Consider the following 17,683-nt stretch of genomic DNA (forward strand, 5'->3'; position numbering starts at 1 on the left):
TTTGGTGGGGAGGGAGATGGATGGTGACTGGCCATTGGATTTTATCTTGAGTAAGAAGAGGAGCTGTTGGAGGGTTTTGAGAAGTGCTGTGATAGTGTCTGCCTTACCTTTGGGAGGATCATTCTGGCTGCTTGTGGAGGGTGGCAACAAGGAAAGTATCCTAGGTGATGCAGGATGAGTAAAGAGTGAGTAAAGCACTATACTGGTGGCTGCACTCATGGCAGACATCACAAATCAACCACAGAGGCCCTTCCCAGTGTCCTGAATGTTGACTGGGATGACTTCCCAACACGGCCTGCAGCTGGAACTGAGAGCCCTTGGAATCTACACAGCAAATGAAGTCTTTTTATTTCTTTTCCAACAATTCAAATATCAAATGGCTTTTCAGTGCCTTATCTCTCCTTAAAAGAGGTCTAGGCATCTACTGTAGATTCATTCATCCCCCAGCAATACCTATTGAGAATAAAAAAAGAAAGTCTGTAAATGAATGAACTTGATAATTTCAAATCATATGTCCTGGGAAGTAAAAGGATGTGAATGAGACCTGGAAAATAAGTAATTGGCTCTTTCAAGAACAGGGGACAGGCACTCTAAGCAGAGGGAGCAAGTGCAGGTTCCAAGGTCCTGCAGCTAGGAGGACTGAAGGGGAGGATATCCAGGACCTCCTTCTGTTTTCCCTTGGTTCACATGTATCCTTATGATATGCTTCCATAAGGTGAACTCTGCAAGTCTTATCTCCCTGGGACAAGATTGGATCTGTATTATTTAATGAGGATGATGCCTGAATCAGGCCTGAACTTTCTTCCAACAATCTCCCACCTAAAATACATCTTTCTCCTGTACTCATTTTCCCATTTTTGTCTTTCTTCCTTGAATTCAGTTCTCTCTGACCCTCCTTTTTGCACCTCATCAGTTATCTCTGTTGAAGAGAATTGTTCAGGGGAATAGAAGAGAATGGATTTCACATGGCATTTGTATATTAATAAGATTATTAATTTGGAGACCTTCTTCCCTTTCCTTCCTGCATAGTTTTTGGAAATAAATGCCCATCTAATATACTAAATATTCCCTTGAGCATGAGCAGCCTTATATACAAAAGAAATCTCACATTTTGTACCTGAATGTAGTAGTGGCTAATACATATACACAAAAAAAGTAATTCAGTAGGAAAAATAAAATACAAAGAAAACCAATTATCTCAGCCTGTTCAAAGAAACAGCCAGCCAGGTAGTGAGTAGTAATTGCAGTATTTTGTTATGGAAGTCTTTGGTTGTAATTAATAGATTTCTGCCTTTTAGTACATTTGTTTTATTATGCATTAGAGGACGTTGCTTTGAGTAGCGCAGCTCAGGGGTTAGTCACAGCAGTATAAGTTAGGAGGAAATATCTGGGCACCTGCTATTTATAGCACACTGTCGCTGTTTCCACGTATGACTGGGGATGAGCTGAAGGCTTAGCCAGAATCAACTCTTGGTGTTGCCAGAACTGTTGTGATTAAGTCTTTTTTGTTCTCTGACCCCTGAGGATGGCTTATTAAGGTTCAGTTTGCTCATCTGAAAAATGGAGCTGATGAAATCTTCCTTAGAATGTTGAACCCCGGGTAGTGGTGATGAGAACAGTTCCTATTTTTTTTAGCACTTACTACCTGCCAGGCATATTCCAAAGCACATTATATACACCATTTCAGTTAATCCCCACAACTGACAGTTGGGGTAGATGCTGGTCCTATAGATTAAACCATGGCATGGAAACATTAATTTGCTCAAGGCACACTGCTGAGTGCAATGTATGACACTTATTAAGTGTTTATATAAAAGTAATAACCCCAGCTGCTATGGCTTAGATATAACTTTTTTTTTTTTTTAAGGAGTTTGAGTATATTACAGAATGTAGGAAGTCTGATTCTCAATGCCTCTTGTTTTCTGTTTGTTTAGTTAGTTATCTGGCTCCATTTTACAGCACCAATTTTCATCTTTAATGATTTTCTGCTGATTAAAAAAAAACTGTATCTTTTACTCATTTTTTTGGTCTTCCTTTAAGAAAGTGTTCTGGGCCGGGCACGGTGGCTCACGCCTGTAATCCCAGCACTTCGGGAGGTTGAGGTGGGCGGATCATCTGAGGTCAGAAATTTGAGACCAGCTTGGCCAACATGGTGAAATCCCCATCTCTACTACAATACAAAAATTAGCCGGGCATGATGGTCCGCACCTGTAATCCCAGCTGCTTGGGGGCTGAGGCAGAGAATCATTTGAATCCAGGAGGCAGAGGTTGCAGTGAGCCGAGATTGCACCACTGCACTCCAGCCTGGGTGACAGAGCAAGACTCCATCTCCACCAAAAAAAAAAAAAAAAAAAGTTCTGAATATGGATACTCTGTCAAAATTCAACATCTGCTGGTCTTTTTGGATCAGGCTGCCTTTGGTCTCTCTGAAGAGGCTAACCTGGATTCCTCTTTGGTGAGAGGACAGTATACATTTCAAATAAGGCATTAGAGGTCCTCCAGGAAAGTATGATTGTGGGCATTTCCCTCTCTTTTTCAAGTTTCCAGTGTCTTTAGAATCTCACTTTGCCTTCTTAGAAACATGGCCAATTCTTGTGCTATATTTTATGCTCCAGGTGCCTTGGAACCCAGTTGTGTGGGGGCACTGTGGACAAGGGTGCAAGTCCTAGCTCTGCATTTAAAGGTTACATGATCTTAGGAAAGTTTTTCAACCTTTCTGACTTAGTCTGTTTTCCATTGCTATAACTGAATCCCTGAGACTGGATAATTTATAAAGAAAGAAATGTATTATGTGGCCAGGCACAGTGATTCACACCTGTAATCCCAGAACTTTGGGAGGCTGAGGCAGGAGGATTGCTTGAACATGGTTGTTCCAGACAAGCCTGGGCAACATAGGGAGACCCCATTTGTATAAAAATTTTTTAAAAAATAAAAAATAGTCAGGCATGGTATCTCATGCCTATGATAGGTCCCAGCTACTCAAGAGGCTGAGGTGGGAGGATCACTTGAGCCCAGGAGGTCAAGGCTGCAGTGAGCCATGATTGTGCCATTGTAATCCAGTCTGGGCAACAGAGTGATACCCTGCCTCAAAAAAAAACAGTATTTCTTACAATTCTGGAGGTTGGGAAGGCCAAAGTCTAGGACCACATTTGATGAATACCTTCTTGTTTGTGAGGACTCTCTGCAGTCCCAAGGTGGCATAGGACATAACATGGCAAGGGGCTCACCAGAGACAGCCAAACTGGCTTTTGCAACAGTCTCAGTCTCCTGACAACTCACCCACCCCCTTGATAACTCATTCATTCATTCGGACAGAGCCTTCATGACCCAGTCACTTGCCAAAGGTCTTACCTTTCAACATAGCTGCACTGTGGGACAAGATTCCAATACGTGAACTTTTGGGATACATTCAAACCGTAGCAGCCTCCTTATCTACAAAACGGGGATGGTGATAATGATGATGTTGATGATGGCACTAGCTATCTCACAGGGATACATGAATTGTATACGACTATGTAGGGTAAGTCAAGGTCACTGTAGGCTTTTTGTGAGGGACTCAGGGCTAGGACTTTAATATATATGAGTTTGGTTAGTGGGGAGGCACAGTTCCACCCATAACATGACAGGAGGCTCTGTCCTCATCACCTAGTATAGTTCTTCACCCAGAGTATGCCATCAGCACCTCTCTGCTAAATGAATTCATATGTGCTAACGAGCAAGAATGAACAAATGATAAACAATATCTGTCTTTGTTGACCATCGAAGCATTTAAAATATGGATTTGTATCGCATGTTCTAACATTGAGAGTTCTCAATGATACTTATTCCTTGAGTTCTGTGTCTCACCGTGCTAAGTTAGAACATCTGATCTAGGAATGTCCAGATCACTTTTTTTTTTAAAAAAGGTCTCATATACCTATACTTGTCTACTTGATTTAGCTCAAGTAGCATTAGAGTCAACCATAAATTCAGTCACAAATACAGAATATTTAAATTTGACTTTGGAGTAATTAGCTACAACTTGAATTTTATTCTGTTCTGAAATGTAGCACTTTGGATTTTGATTTAATAATGGCTATTTGGTTGCATAAAGCAGGATTTTAGCTTTTGTGAGAAGCTAATTAGGTTGGAACTGGTTTAAGCACTTATTTTCCTGGAATGATTTCAGTCCAGTTAGCCATACCTTTTTCTTCTTGCTCAGATGTAAACACAAGTACCCACAGCAGTCTCAAATACAAAATTGATAAATGTACTATGCTGCTGACAGTATAACTTCTGGAACTGTATTATTTTGGGATATGCTGAGGTAATGAGATTTAAATTCTGTTAGATTTGGAAATTCAAGGTTTTTGCAGTTTTCTCAATACAGCAGTAGACTAGAGAGAACAATAACAGGAATTTGTTTAAGATGGAGCTGGTGGCCTTTGAGTTCAGTGTTTTCCTGAACATAATGCTCTGCTAAAAGTTTACTCTTGCTAAAAATAAATAAAAATAATAATTATAAAAGGAAGTGAAGTGGTCAGAGAAGGAAAACAGGTTTCTCAGTGTAGACCATTACAGAGCCCTTAATGTGTTAATGTATTTAGGTTGGTGCAAAAGTAATTGCGTTTTTTGCTATTTCGTACATTTTGACTTTCCAAGAGGGGGCTGTGTTATGCAGACTTTGCCACATATATTTGCTCTGAAGCCCCTTTTTTCTTAAGGCACCAGTGTCCTAAGAAATACTCTCAGGATGGTCACTCTGGACAGTCTAAAATAAGGTGCACATTTTTCTAGTTTGGTAAGTGGGGCATATTGGTCAGAATTTCTTTTACTGCTCAGAATATCGTAGTATTATATCATGGTATTTCATAGGCATCACTCAAAATATCAATTTTTAACTTAGACTATTATAGTGGTTAAAATGTTGTAGATCTAGGCTGGGCGTGGTGGCTAGCGCCTGTAATCCCAGCACTTTGGGAGGCTGAGGCAGGTGGATCACTTGAGGTCAGGAGTTCATGACCAGCCTGGCCAACAGGGTGAAACCCTGTCTCTACTAAAAAAAAAATAAAATAAAATAAAATAAAAATACAAAAATGAGCTGGGCGTGGTGGCAACTACTTGGGAGGCTGAGGCATGAGAATCACTTGAACCCAGGAGGTGGAGGTTGTAGTGAATCAAGATTGTGACACTGCACTCCAGCCTGAGTGACAGAGGAAGACTCTGTCTCAAAAAAAAAAAAAAAAAAAAAAAAAGTTGTGTATCTAGTGCTGTTTTTCAAACTTCAGCATTTGTTTAAAAAAGCATTTAAAAACATTTCTGTTAAGACTTTCTTTGAAAGTGTCAGAAAGCCAACTCCAACTGGCTACAGCAATAACAGTGTGACAGTGTATCAGGAGAGGGGTTTTTAAACTTCAGAGTGTATCACCAGGACTCAGCCCTTCTCTATCCCTTGGTTTTTCTCTTCCTCTAAATTCATTTGATTCTCAAGGAAGATATTGCCTGTGTAAGCAAATAGACTCCACGTAGTCTACTCTGCATTTGCAGTAGAAATTAAACCTTTATTTCCTATCCTCCAACATAGTCCCTGGTTTAAATCTCGTTGGCTGGTTTGGGCCCAGTGAGTCCTTTCCTTCCTGCCCCTCCTATTGCTGTGGTAGGCAAAGCTGGATTGTGTGCAGCTCTTGTGCCAAGGAGTAGGGTCAACCTCAGTGAAACAACATGTGCTGAGCTGGGGAAGGGGCACGGGATACAGATCCCCAGAAGAAAATAGAGGTGCTGTAGCCAGAAGCAGCAGAAATATATGCCTGGCAGGTAAAAATGACAGGTATCCCATATACTTGCCCTTAGCTTGCTGACTTGTGAAAAACTTCTTTTCTTGTGAATTGAATTAAAAAAGATTTCAGTTAATTGACCTTCTAGTTAGTTAAGCTGCAGCTAATTAGGTTAGTTAGATGACTAGGTGCTGATGGAGTCAATAAATGGACACTTGGCACAAAAATAAAGTTAACAGGTCCTGACATTTCACTATGGGAAGCAATTGAGAGGGAGGATTCCAAGAGGACTTTAAATATTCCAGATGATGTAACTGTAACCAGACCAGGAGTTTTCCTTGTCTGTGGGCTTCTCCACCAGGGGGACAATGTGTCTTTTGCCTGGCACATAGTTAATTCTGAAGGATATTTTATTATTGCAGAACTAGCAGATTGGGGTGGTTTTTTGTTTTTACTTACTTTGGATCGTTAACTAAAATAGGGAACAAAGGACAAAATGTAGGTTTAGGAAAGAAGATGCTGAGTGCGAATTTGAAGGTGAAATGCATTTGAGCTGCTGGTGGGACAGTTTGGGAGAATCGGGCGGTTAGGAACATGGAACCCAGGTCTGTTTTATTGTATCCTGGGAAAATCCAATCTTGTCTTAATTTTGGTTCAAAATAAAACTTTCTTTGATAAAAGCAAAGGCGTATTTCCTTGTGAGAGGCAGTAAGATGGAATGCTTTATCAAGTAAAAAGACTGTTCAAGGGAAGTGCTCCTGGAGCATTTGTTTTCCCTTAAAGACACTGATATCTGGGTCTCAGAGGGATTATGTATTTCCAGATGTTTCCATTTGTGAGTGTCAAGTTGCATTAGATGCCACATTTTAGTGACATAACATCACTTTGCCTCATTGAGGACAATTTGGGGCACAAAAATCATAGTTGAGGAAAATTTACATTTGCTTCTCTTGCAGTCTGTTTTTCCAGAGTAGGGATAGTGTAGAAAAATAAAGGTACAAACAGAGCTGGCAGCATCCACATAGTTTCTTACTCAGTAGTTCTCAAGTCGGTGCCTCTCTGATTTGTAATAAATATTTTTAATGTGTTCCCTTTATTATCCTAATATGAGATAAATAGATAATGCATCCTGTTAGTATACCTAATTTTAAAAATTATATAGTGACTCAACTAGTATCTATAGAAAATAAAAATAAAAGGAAAGTAACTTACAATAAACGATGCATATTGCAGTATGTGTAATACATTCTTGGGTACAAGTTCACTAGAGCCAAGCTTCTCCTGGGGATCCTGTTAAAATGCAGATTCTGATTCAGCAGCTCCAGTGTGGGGGGCCTGAGATTCTGCCTTTCTTCTTTCTTTCTTTCCTTCCTTCCTTCCTTCCTTCCTTCCTTCCTTCCTTCCTTCCTTCCTTCCTTCCTTCCTTCCTTCCTTCCTTTTCTTCCTTCCTCCCTTCCGTTCCCTTCCCTCCCCTCCCCTCCTCTCCTTCCCTCCCTCCCTCCCTCCCTTCCTTCCTTCCTTCTCTTTCTTTTCTCTCTCTCTCTTTCTTTCTTTCTTTCTTTTTTCCTACTGGAAGTGCTTTTTAAGAAAAAAATTCTAGACACTTAACAGTACATAACATTTCAACAGCGAAGCATTAGTTAAGAGAGGGGTTTTCAGGAGGTGGGGATTCTAGAATATTAGGAAAATATGTTGGTATCCTCCTTCATTATAGATGGATGGCATAGGTCATAATGCCATTCATCTATAATGAAGAAGGGTACCAACATTTGATATTGGCTACTAAGCCAATGTCAAAACCCAGTGGAATGACACTTCTGTAGAGTTTATTTCCCTTTCTGCTATCTTCCCTACCCCACGGAAATGTCTGCCACCATATAAAGCGTGGTAGCACCTAGCTTAAGCTTCAGTGTTCCCCCTTGGGTAGGAAGGAGAGTGAAGGGAAGGTCACTCTTGAGTTTCCATGCTTTCTTCTTCCTCTCCTTGAGGTGGTTCTTCTGTCTCCTCTTCTTCCTCTCTTTCCTTTTTCTCTAATGGTTCCTCTAAGCCTTTTCTGAAGGTGTTACCATCACTCCATCCCAGGTAGATATTTCAGAAGTAAGATGGCTGGCATCGCCCTCCTGACAAGGATCTTCCTAAAGCCACCATGTGAGAGGATTCGGACTGAGTCTGAGCTGTGTAGCAGACTGTCCTGCTGTTCTAGAGTCATGACTGTGTACTCTGAAGTTGCCACTCTCACAGGGGTCAGTGATACCCATGGACCCTGGCAGGAACAGTCCTGCACCCAAAATCTGCAAGCAACACCTGTGTGCAATGTTTAGGGCCAAAGGCTGTCTGTTGGTGTTATCACAGCATAATGACCTAGTAAGCCTAGGATCCAGGGTGTGAGGGGCTCAAAGCCAGGAAAACGAACCTTAAGTCCTTCAGTAGTCTGATGAGAACTTTAACTGTGGACTGAGAACCATTTTCCTTGAACCAGCGGGCATGCCGGATGGCTGCTAAGGCACTCTGCAATACCTTGATATCCAACGGAGTTCTGGGTCCTGTTTTGGAAGATTGGGTGGCACTGTTGTAACGACAGTCTTCACCGTAGCATCAGAAGAACTGATTTCAAAGCCAGTTTCGTTGTTTGGCATGGTCAAAACTTCAGAAGGATCCTGTGCTCTCAGGCTTCCCACGACTTTGTTTCCCAGGGGAGCAACAGCTTCCAGCGTTGGCACAATCTTGCGTATTACCAGCGGGGCAGCTGCATTGTGGCCTGTAGTGATGGTTCTCTTTTTATAGGATCCCACCTATCCAGCTTCTTCAATTTGCACTTCAGACATCCCTGGAGCCACAATCAGATTGTCAATCACATTGTTGATTTTTGTCACCAGGGAAAGGTAAGAGGCCTGCTCAGCAGAATCAGGAGCTGGGGTCCTGATTGCTCTTCAGCAAGGCCTCATTGAAGGAAGCTGTATCAGGTGTGGGCTTGACCCAGGGAAAGGCCATTTCACACAAATAGAAATCAAACGGGATATGTGGTACAAAGGGCCTGAACTCTCCTCCTGAGCCTCTTCTGAAGCCAAAGTATCCAACACAACCATGACCTTTGTCACTCCTCATGATGCCTTAAATTACAAATGGAAGCTACACCAATCACCCTTTCCTCCCCTGCCCCCCTCTCTTTTAAAATCTTGAGACAGGGTCTTGCTATGTTATTCGGGCTAGTCTTAAACTCCTGGGCTCATGTGATCCTCCTGCCTCAGCCTCTCAAGGTAGCTTGGATTTCAGGTGCATGCCTGAAATCCAAGATTCTTCATTTCTAATTAACTCCCAAGTGCTGTCAGTACTGCTGTTCCGTGACCACTTTTTGAATAGCAAGACTTTTTAGGAGTTAATGAAGTAGTCAGATGCTTGCACCTATACATAGAATCACTGTGAATGTTTCAGCTATAAAAGTGACTGCTACAGATGCTTCGAATGGGCAACAGTAAACCAGAAACGACCTTGCTGTTGGAGATTCAATATTCCAAAATGATAACTTAGTAAAGTTACAAAGAAAAAGTAGCAGTTTCCTCTGAATTTGCATGGTTCAGCGTGTGGTGTGTATTAAAACTATAAAAAACATACTGTGCATTTATTTTTATGTGAAATGAAGGAAGGTTCTTGGCTCAGATGCTTGGCATTTCACTTCATGTCCACTGAGACAGTCCTAAGTCATGCATGCCATAGCACAATTCATTGAGAGATTCTGCCTCTTAAATCCCAGTTTTGGCTTCCAGTTGCTTCAACAATCCCCTTCCTCTCTGCATTTAGAAAACGTCCCTACAGGGCCGGGTGCGGTGGCTCATGCCTGTAATCCCAGCACTTTGGGAGGCCGAGGCGGGTGGATCACGAGGTCAGGAGATCGAGACCATCCTGGCTAACACAGTGAAACCCTGCCTCTACTAAAAATACAAAAAATTAGCTGGGTGTGGTGGTGGGCACTTGTAGTCCCAGCTATTCGGGCAGGAGAATCACTTGAACCTGGGAGGTGGAGGTTGCAGTGAGCCAAGATTGTGCTACACCCTGGCGACAGCGAGACTCTGTCTCAAAAAACAAAACAAACAAACAAACAAACAACAAAAACACACCCCTACAGATTTCCAAAATGCCCAGAAGAGAGATACCATCTATGGAGAACCCCTGAACCCAAAAGCCAATGAATGGGAACAGGCCATAAGATGATTCGTAGGTGTGATATGACTGCTCCTAGTTTGTTCAAGCAAATTGTCCCCTGAGCCAGGGGCCAAAGAAAATCAAGTAGAGAGTCACAGTTACTGCACAGAACATGACAGCAGAGCTGTACAGTCTTGCCGGAGGTGTTTTCTCTGCTGTTCACTTTGTTTCCCTAGTAATTGGGGAAAAAGTTTCTATGGCCATATTTGCAGCTGACAGATTTGTTTTGCACCGTGCTGCGAGAGGGTGTTAAGTGGAGGCCTGTGAAGAATCTGAAGCAAATGGAGATAATTTTCGGGGGAAAAAAAAGTGTCTAACTTCCTAGTAACCACAGACTGAATTGTGTTTTTCCAGCTTAGTTTCTGTCTCTCTCAGTAGCCCTTGAGTGTCAGAGACCACTGGCATTCTTCCAGGACTGGAAAGGCAAGAGAGCAGTTGTTCAGAGCAGCATAATCCTCTGAAGTTCATTTGTACTTGGTAGTTTTCCTGAAAGCCTTATTTTTACTAAAATAGAAACTGATAGAAATGATCAAATGAAAATAGCAATATGTAGGGTGAGTTTTATTAGTTGAATCAAAAGATGTATTTATTTGCTACTTCTAGATTAACACGACCACCTCAGATAGTTTCTTAACTGAAAATATTTTAGTCCCCAGACAAGCTACGTTCTTTGACATTGTGTGTAATACAAAATATATATGAGATGGATTTTTCCGCTTTTGATATCAAGCAGCTTTTGTAACACTGGAATGTGAAAATGATATATATTCATTAGAGACTGTCTGAAAAATAAGTTTAAAATTTGAGGAAAAAGTTAAAATGCAAATAAAGGCATGTGTAATTGTACCACCCAGAAATAACAACTATTAACCAGAATTTTCTCCTAATCTTTTTTTTTTTTTTTTTAATGAGGAAATACACAAGCATGTGCTCACATTTTAACAAAATTAGAATAGTTTCACTACTTTTGCATGCTGGTATTTTCACTTCTATTATGAAGTATGCATCTTAATGATACTCATCTTCAGCACTTTTTTATTAATGGAAAATTTTGAGATAATTGTGGATTCATAAGCAGTTTTACGAAATAATGCAGTGAGGGCCCTTCTATCCTTAGTTTGGTTTCCTCCAGTGGTGTAATTTTCCAAAGCTATAGTATAATATTGCAATCAGGATATTGACGTTAATACAGTCTACCAGGCCAAATGTGATGGCTCATTCCTGTAATCCTAGCACTTTGGAAGGCTGAGGCTGGTGGATCACTTGAGCCGAGGAGTTCGAGACCAGCCTGAGCAACATAGCAAAACCCCATCTCTACCAAAAAATAAAAAAAATTAGCCAGGTGTGGTGGCATGCACCTGTGGTTCCAAATGCTTGAGAAGCTGAGGTTAGTGTATTGCTTGAGCCTGGGAGGTTGAGGCTACGGTGACCTGAGATTGTGGTACTGCACTCTTGCCTAGGCGACAGAGGACTCTGTCTCAAAAAACAAAAACAAAAACTCCTAACAAGTGTAGTCAAATTTCCCCAGTTTTACTTATACTTATTTGTGCGTATGTGTGTATTTAGATTTATACACAATTTTATCACCTATGTAGGTTCATGTGTCTACAGCCACAGTCAAGATATTGAACAGTGCTGATACCACCAAGATCCCTTTTATAGCCACACCCATCTCTCCCCTGGCCCCCTTCAAACTCCTGCCAACCACTAATCTATCTTCAGTTTGTGAAACTTGGGTCATATCAGAAATTTTATATTAACGGAATATATAATGTTTGTTGCCAAGTAGTATTTCATGATATGTGTATACCACAGTTTAGCCACTTACCTGTTGAAGGACATCTTGGCATCTTGGCTGATTCTAGTTTTTAGCTATTATACATAGGCTGTTGTGAACACTGGCATACAGGTGGTTGTTGTAGTTGTTTTTTTAATTTAAAATTTTCTTTTTTTCTGGGATAAATGTCCAAGAGTACAATTGTTGGTTGAGTATTTAGGGTTTTTTTTTTTTTTTTGAGACAGAGTCTCTGTTGCTCAGCCTGGAATCCAGCGGCATGATCATAGCTCACTGTAGCCTCAGATTTCTGGGCTCAAAAAATCCTCCTGCCCCAGCCTCCTGAGTAGCTGGGACTACAGGTGTATGCCATCCATCCTGGATAATTTTTTTTTTTTTTTTGAGATGGAGTCTCACTGTGTCACCCAGGCTGGAGTACAGTGGCGCCGTCTCCGCTCACTGCAAACTCCGCTTCCCAGGTTCATGCCATTCTCCTGCCTCAGCCTCCCGAGTAGCTGGGACTATAGGTGCCCACCACCACGCCTGGCTAATTTTTTGTATTTTTAGTAGAGACGGGGTTTCACCGTGTTAGCCAGGATGGTCTCAATCTCCTGAGCTTGTGATCCACCCGCCTCGGCCTCCCAAAGTGTTGGGATTACAGGCGTGAACCACTGCGCCCGGCCAATCCTAGGTAATTAAAAAAAATTTTTTTTGTAGGAGATGAGCTGTCTTTAGCTTGCCTAGGCTGGTATCAAACTCCTGGGCTCAAGCGAACCGCCTTCCTTGGCCTCCCAAAGTGCTGCAGTTACGTGAGTGTGAATTTTCTTATAAAACTACTTGCCAGAGTGGCTATACTATTTTACATCTCACCAGCAGTATGAGTGTAATCCAGATTTTTCACATCCTTGCCAGCATTTGGTGGCGTCACTGTTTTCATTTCATCCATTCTGATAAGTGTGAAGTGCTCTCATTGTGGTTTAAATCTGCACTTTCCTAATGCCAAATGATGTTAAGCATCTTTGCATGTGCTTGCCATATATATATATCCTGTTCAGTCAGATGTCTTTTCAGGTCTTTGGCCCATTTTCTTATTGGATTGTCTGTTTTTTCAATATTGACGTTGGAGAATTCTTTATATGTTCTAGATACTTGTTCTTTGTCACCTATGTGATTTGCATGTATTTTCTCTCTCAACCTATAGCTTGTCTTTTTTTTTTTTTTTTTTTTTTTTAATAAGACTTTATTTTTTTAGAGCAGTTTTAGGTTCACAGCAAAATTGAGAGACATGTCTGGCGGTATCCCATATACTCCCTGCCCCAATACATGCATAGTCGCCCCCATTATCAATATCCTGCATGAGAGTGATGCTTTCATTACAGCTGGAGAACCTACACTGACACATCATTGTCACCCAAAATCCATTGTGTACATTAGGGTTACCTCCTGGTGACATAAATGACATAGCTCTGTGGGTTTAGATAAATTTATAATGACATGTATCTACCATTGTATACCAGGGGTCCCCATCCCCCAGGCCACACACTGGTACTGGTCTGTACTGGTCTGTGGCCTGTTAGGAACCAGGCTGCACAGCTGGAGGTGAGCAGCAGCAAGCAAGCATTACTCCCTGAGCGCTGCCTTCTGTCAGATCAGCATTGCCATTCGATTCTCATAGAAGCATGAACCTTATTGTGAACTGTGCATGTGGGGGATCTAGGATGTGTACTCTTTATGAGAATCTAATGCCTAATGATCTGAGATGTAACAGTTTCATCTCAGAACCATCCCCTCCTCCATCCCCATCCGTGGAAAAATTATCTTCCATGAAACCAGTCCCTGGTGCCAAAAAGTTTGGGGACCGCTGTCATATACCATTTTATTCACGGCCCTGAAAATCCTCTGTGCTCTGCCTGTTAGCGTTCTTTTTCATTCTCTTCACATGGACTTTCACAGAGTGAAAGGTTTACATTTTGATTAGATTCAATTTTCCTTGAGTGGATCATGCTTTTGGTGTCATGCCTAGTAACTTTTTCTCTGGCTCTATATCCTAGAGATTTTTTTCTTAAGTTTCTTCCTAAAAGTTGTATAGTTTTACATTTTACAGTTAAGTTCCTGATCCATGCCAAGTAAATTTGGTGTGAGAGAGAAAGGTCACAATTGACTTGGTGTAAAGTGTGACAGGCAGGTCAATGCTCCTTTCTTGACCTGTGGATGGCCACTTGCTCTAGCTCCATTTGTTGAAAGACTATATCCTTCCTTCACTGAAAGCTTTTTGAACTTTTATCAGTAATCAGTTGGGCATATTTTAGGTCTATTTCTGGGTTCTGTGTTTCTTCCCTTGATCTAGGTCTCTTTCCCTTTACCAGTACCACAGTCTTGATTACTATGGTTATGTGACGAGCCTTACAATTGGGCAGAGTGATTCCTCCCACTTCCTTCTTTGTAAGGAGTATTTTAGCTAGTCTAGGGCTGGGCTGCTTGTTGTCACTGGGTCTCCTTTTCGGCTTTGCATGCCCACCCGTGATGCTACTTTTGAATCTTGGATTCATTTTCTAGGTTTCTCTTCAGAGGGTTTTTTGTTTTACTAAAGGAAATGAATTCCCTTTTTCCAGGGAATTTTTTCTTTTTTCCTCTGAGTACCCTAAAAGCTAACCCTAGAAGTTAAAATTATGGATGTGAATCATGTTATTTATGTTCCCTTAAACCTGCCAAACTCAGCCGCATGAAGTAGCACATGTGTGTAATCCTAGCTATTCAGGAAGCTGAGGTAGGAGGATAGCTTGAAGTCACAAGTTCAAGACCAGCCTGGGCAACCTAGCGAGACCTCATCTTTCAATTAAAAACAAAAAACCAAAAAAACCAAAAAACCCTCCAATACTGTTATTAAACATCTTGCTATGAATTTGTTCTGCTTTTGTATCATCTACTCACTTGGGCATCTAATTCTTAAGTTCTTTTCATTTTGTTCAAATTTAGCTGTATAATTGAGAATGGGGATGAAGATATGGAAAGTACTTTTTATCTATGAGTGCTTTGTTCAAAAGCAAGATGGCTTTGCACCGAGTCTCAGTAAACTTGAACATAAATAGAAGTGCAAAGGGTCTGCTAGTATTTATTTAAACAGAAAGTTTTCAGGGGTTATCTTCTATGGAAAATGTTTCCAAACAATGTGACAGCAAAATGATAGTGTAAATTGTAATGTCTGTCCCAGTTGGATATATAAACATATGAAGTGCTTTTTTCTTAAAAATGTTTGGGTGGTTCATTTAGAGTGAAAAGTGATATAACTCACATTCTAAAATAATGATAGAATAAAATAAGGATTTTATCTTTCAGTGTCATATAGGTGCTTTGTTACTTTCCAGGGACTATAGTGAGTAATGGAATTGTGGGCATAGCTTATTTGGGGCAGATGTTTCTAGATTGTGGTCTATAAATGAGACCCAGATCTTTGGAAGAGAGAGGGAATAAATTCAGGGAGAAAGGATTTAGAATTATTCTTGGTGTTATAAATAATGAAGTGGTTGCTCTTAAGTAACTATAATGGCATTTTAGCTAGTAGACAAAATAGTACCTAAGCCCTGTTTTCAAAGTCCCTGAGACACTAATGCACAGATAATAAATCAAAATACAAGAATGTAGGTGCTTTGTCCCTAAGCCCCACTACAGATCTTGATTAAGTAGGTCTGGATCTGTGGACCTATGGAGAACTCGTTTGCCAGAACAGCTTAAGAACTAAAGTAGGCCAAAATCAATTCTTCATCTTCCCAATGCCCAAACTAAAATACTGAATCTTTCCATCCCATTATGAGAAAAAACTCATACTATATTTTTTTGACTTGCCTGGGAGGATAATTCTAGTATGTATGCCTTTTGTCCCATAATTGCTATCATTATTATGATTCTAATAACTATTAAAATATCATATTATATCATTATTATATTATTTCAAGTGGTGGCTGGGCGTAGTGGCTCAGGCCAGGTGTTGAGGCTCACCCCTGCAATCCTAACACTTTGGAAGGCTGAGGCTGGAGGATCACTTGAGCCCAGGAGTTCAAGACCAGCCTGGACAACATAGCAAGACCTTGTCTCTACTAAAAATTAAAAAATAAAAATTAACCAGGTGTGGTGGTGTGTACTTGTAGTCCCAGCTCCTCAGGAGACTGAGGCAGGAGGATCACTTGAGCCAGGGGGTTGAAGATTCTGTGAGCTATGATGCACCACTGCTCTCTAGCCTGGACAACAGAGCAAGAGACTGTCTCTAAATAAATACATCAATCAATTGATCAATCAGTAAGCTGTCCATCACAAGAGCTCCCTTGTTTGAATGATAAATGGTGTGATCACCATAGTCTTATCATATTCAAATCAGAGACAGATCAAAAGGAAGGAATGAATGACCTGCAAGAGATGGTACCTTATAGCTTGGCAAAGACCCACTCAGGGCTGCTGTCCCTTGGTGGGTCTAGGCTGAGGTGAGAATAGGGTAGGGAATTGGAATCCAAGGGAGGTGCTAGACCCATACTGCCTAATGCCATGGAAGAATAGAAAGTGTACAAAGAAAAAAGTGAGAGACGTGAGGCCTTTGTCTGTATGATGCTGTCCCAACTTTCTTATCTCCATACTTAGAAGGGAAAAAGCTTTGGGATCAAAGAGAGAGAGAAGTAATCTTTTTATCTTCTAAGTAAGGACTCTGTATGCCTTCATCCCACTTCAGAAGTAAGCCTGAAATATGAGTTATTTGGCCATACCCTGGTCCTACAGTAGTCCTAGTCTTTGCTACCACCCAAGCCAGCTTCATGGAAACTAGGCCATATTGGCATGCAAGACCAAGAGTACTGTTTTAAATAAACGTGTCCCAGATTTGTTCTAGTTTATAGGAAAATAAAAAATAATTTACAAACCAGCAACAGTTATTAACACAATTTTTGGTGACTTTTCCCCCCACCCCTGTTGGAAAACAGTGGGTTTGAAAACCACCAACCAAGAGTCGTGGGCCTTGAGTCACAGGCAGCATGCAGTCCCTCCTGAGGGTGCTCCCTGTATCTGGTTCTGTGCCTTGGACTGTCATTTTCTTTTCTTCTTGATGGCCTTGCTTTCCAAGGGCTTTTTTTTTCTTTCTTTCTTTTTTTTTTTTTTTAATTTGAGAGAGAGTCTTGCTCTGTCACCTAGGCTGGAGTACAGTGGCATGATCTTGGCTCACTGCAACCTCTGCCTTCTGGGTTCAAGGAATTCTTGTGCCTCAGCCTCCCAAAGTGCTGGGATTACAGGTGTGAGCCACTATGCCTGGCCCCAGGGGCATCTTAATTAAGCAATAGGAATGCAGTTAAGGAAGTGATAAAATTTATCAAAGAATCCTTAGGAAATGTCAGCTATAGCTCTTATCACCATGGCTGTCTGTAAAAGGGTGGTCCTGAGATGAAGTAGTCGCTGAGTGCTGGATTTTAAGACCCGTCTCACTGTATGGAAATCATATATCAAACACAATGAAAATGAAGCGTATTTGTGACAGTTGAGTATAAGACTTTTATTTTATTTTGTTTTTTTCTGAGCTAAGGAAGTAGGCAGGTAAACAGAAAACCTTCACTGCAGAATTGACACCCTAGAGGAAAATTGCTTTGTCTGTCCAAAGATATGCTTAACTGACGAGAAATTAAACAACATGATTGAGGAGGAAAACCTGAATAAGTGGAACATGGAAGTAAAAAAGGATTCTGTCACTATTTACACCCATTATTCAAGTTGGAAGATGGGATGATTCTTAATTATTCATTTAGGTGTCAGTGTGGATAGAAAATCACCATCCTAGAAGGATACATTAACATGAGTAAGAGATTTTCAAAATTCACAGAATAAGTATGTGTGGAATTTTGCGGGTTTTCAGGAGCCTGTTGAGTTCCAGGGTAGGAGAGAGATGTCATGCCAAATGACAGATTTCTTGTTCAAGGAGTATGAA

General features: G+C 41.0%; 1 protein-coding gene and 1 pseudogene across 10 annotated transcripts in view; one reads left to right on the plus strand and one right to left on the minus strand.

Moving 5' to 3' along the window:
* The window catches only part of MAGI1 (membrane associated guanylate kinase, WW and PDZ domain containing 1), a 680,972-nt gene that overhangs the window by 339,506 nt on the left and 323,783 nt on the right, over positions 1 to 17,683 (plus strand). The window lies entirely within an intron of this gene.
* LOC112618395 lies at positions 7,701 to 8,858 on the minus strand (annotated as a pseudogene).

Source organism: Theropithecus gelada, chromosome 2 (genome assembly GCF_003255815.1).
Source record: "Theropithecus gelada isolate Dixy chromosome 2, Tgel_1.0, whole genome shotgun sequence".
NCBI classification, from domain to species: domain Eukaryota; kingdom Metazoa; phylum Chordata; class Mammalia; order Primates; family Cercopithecidae; genus Theropithecus; species Theropithecus gelada.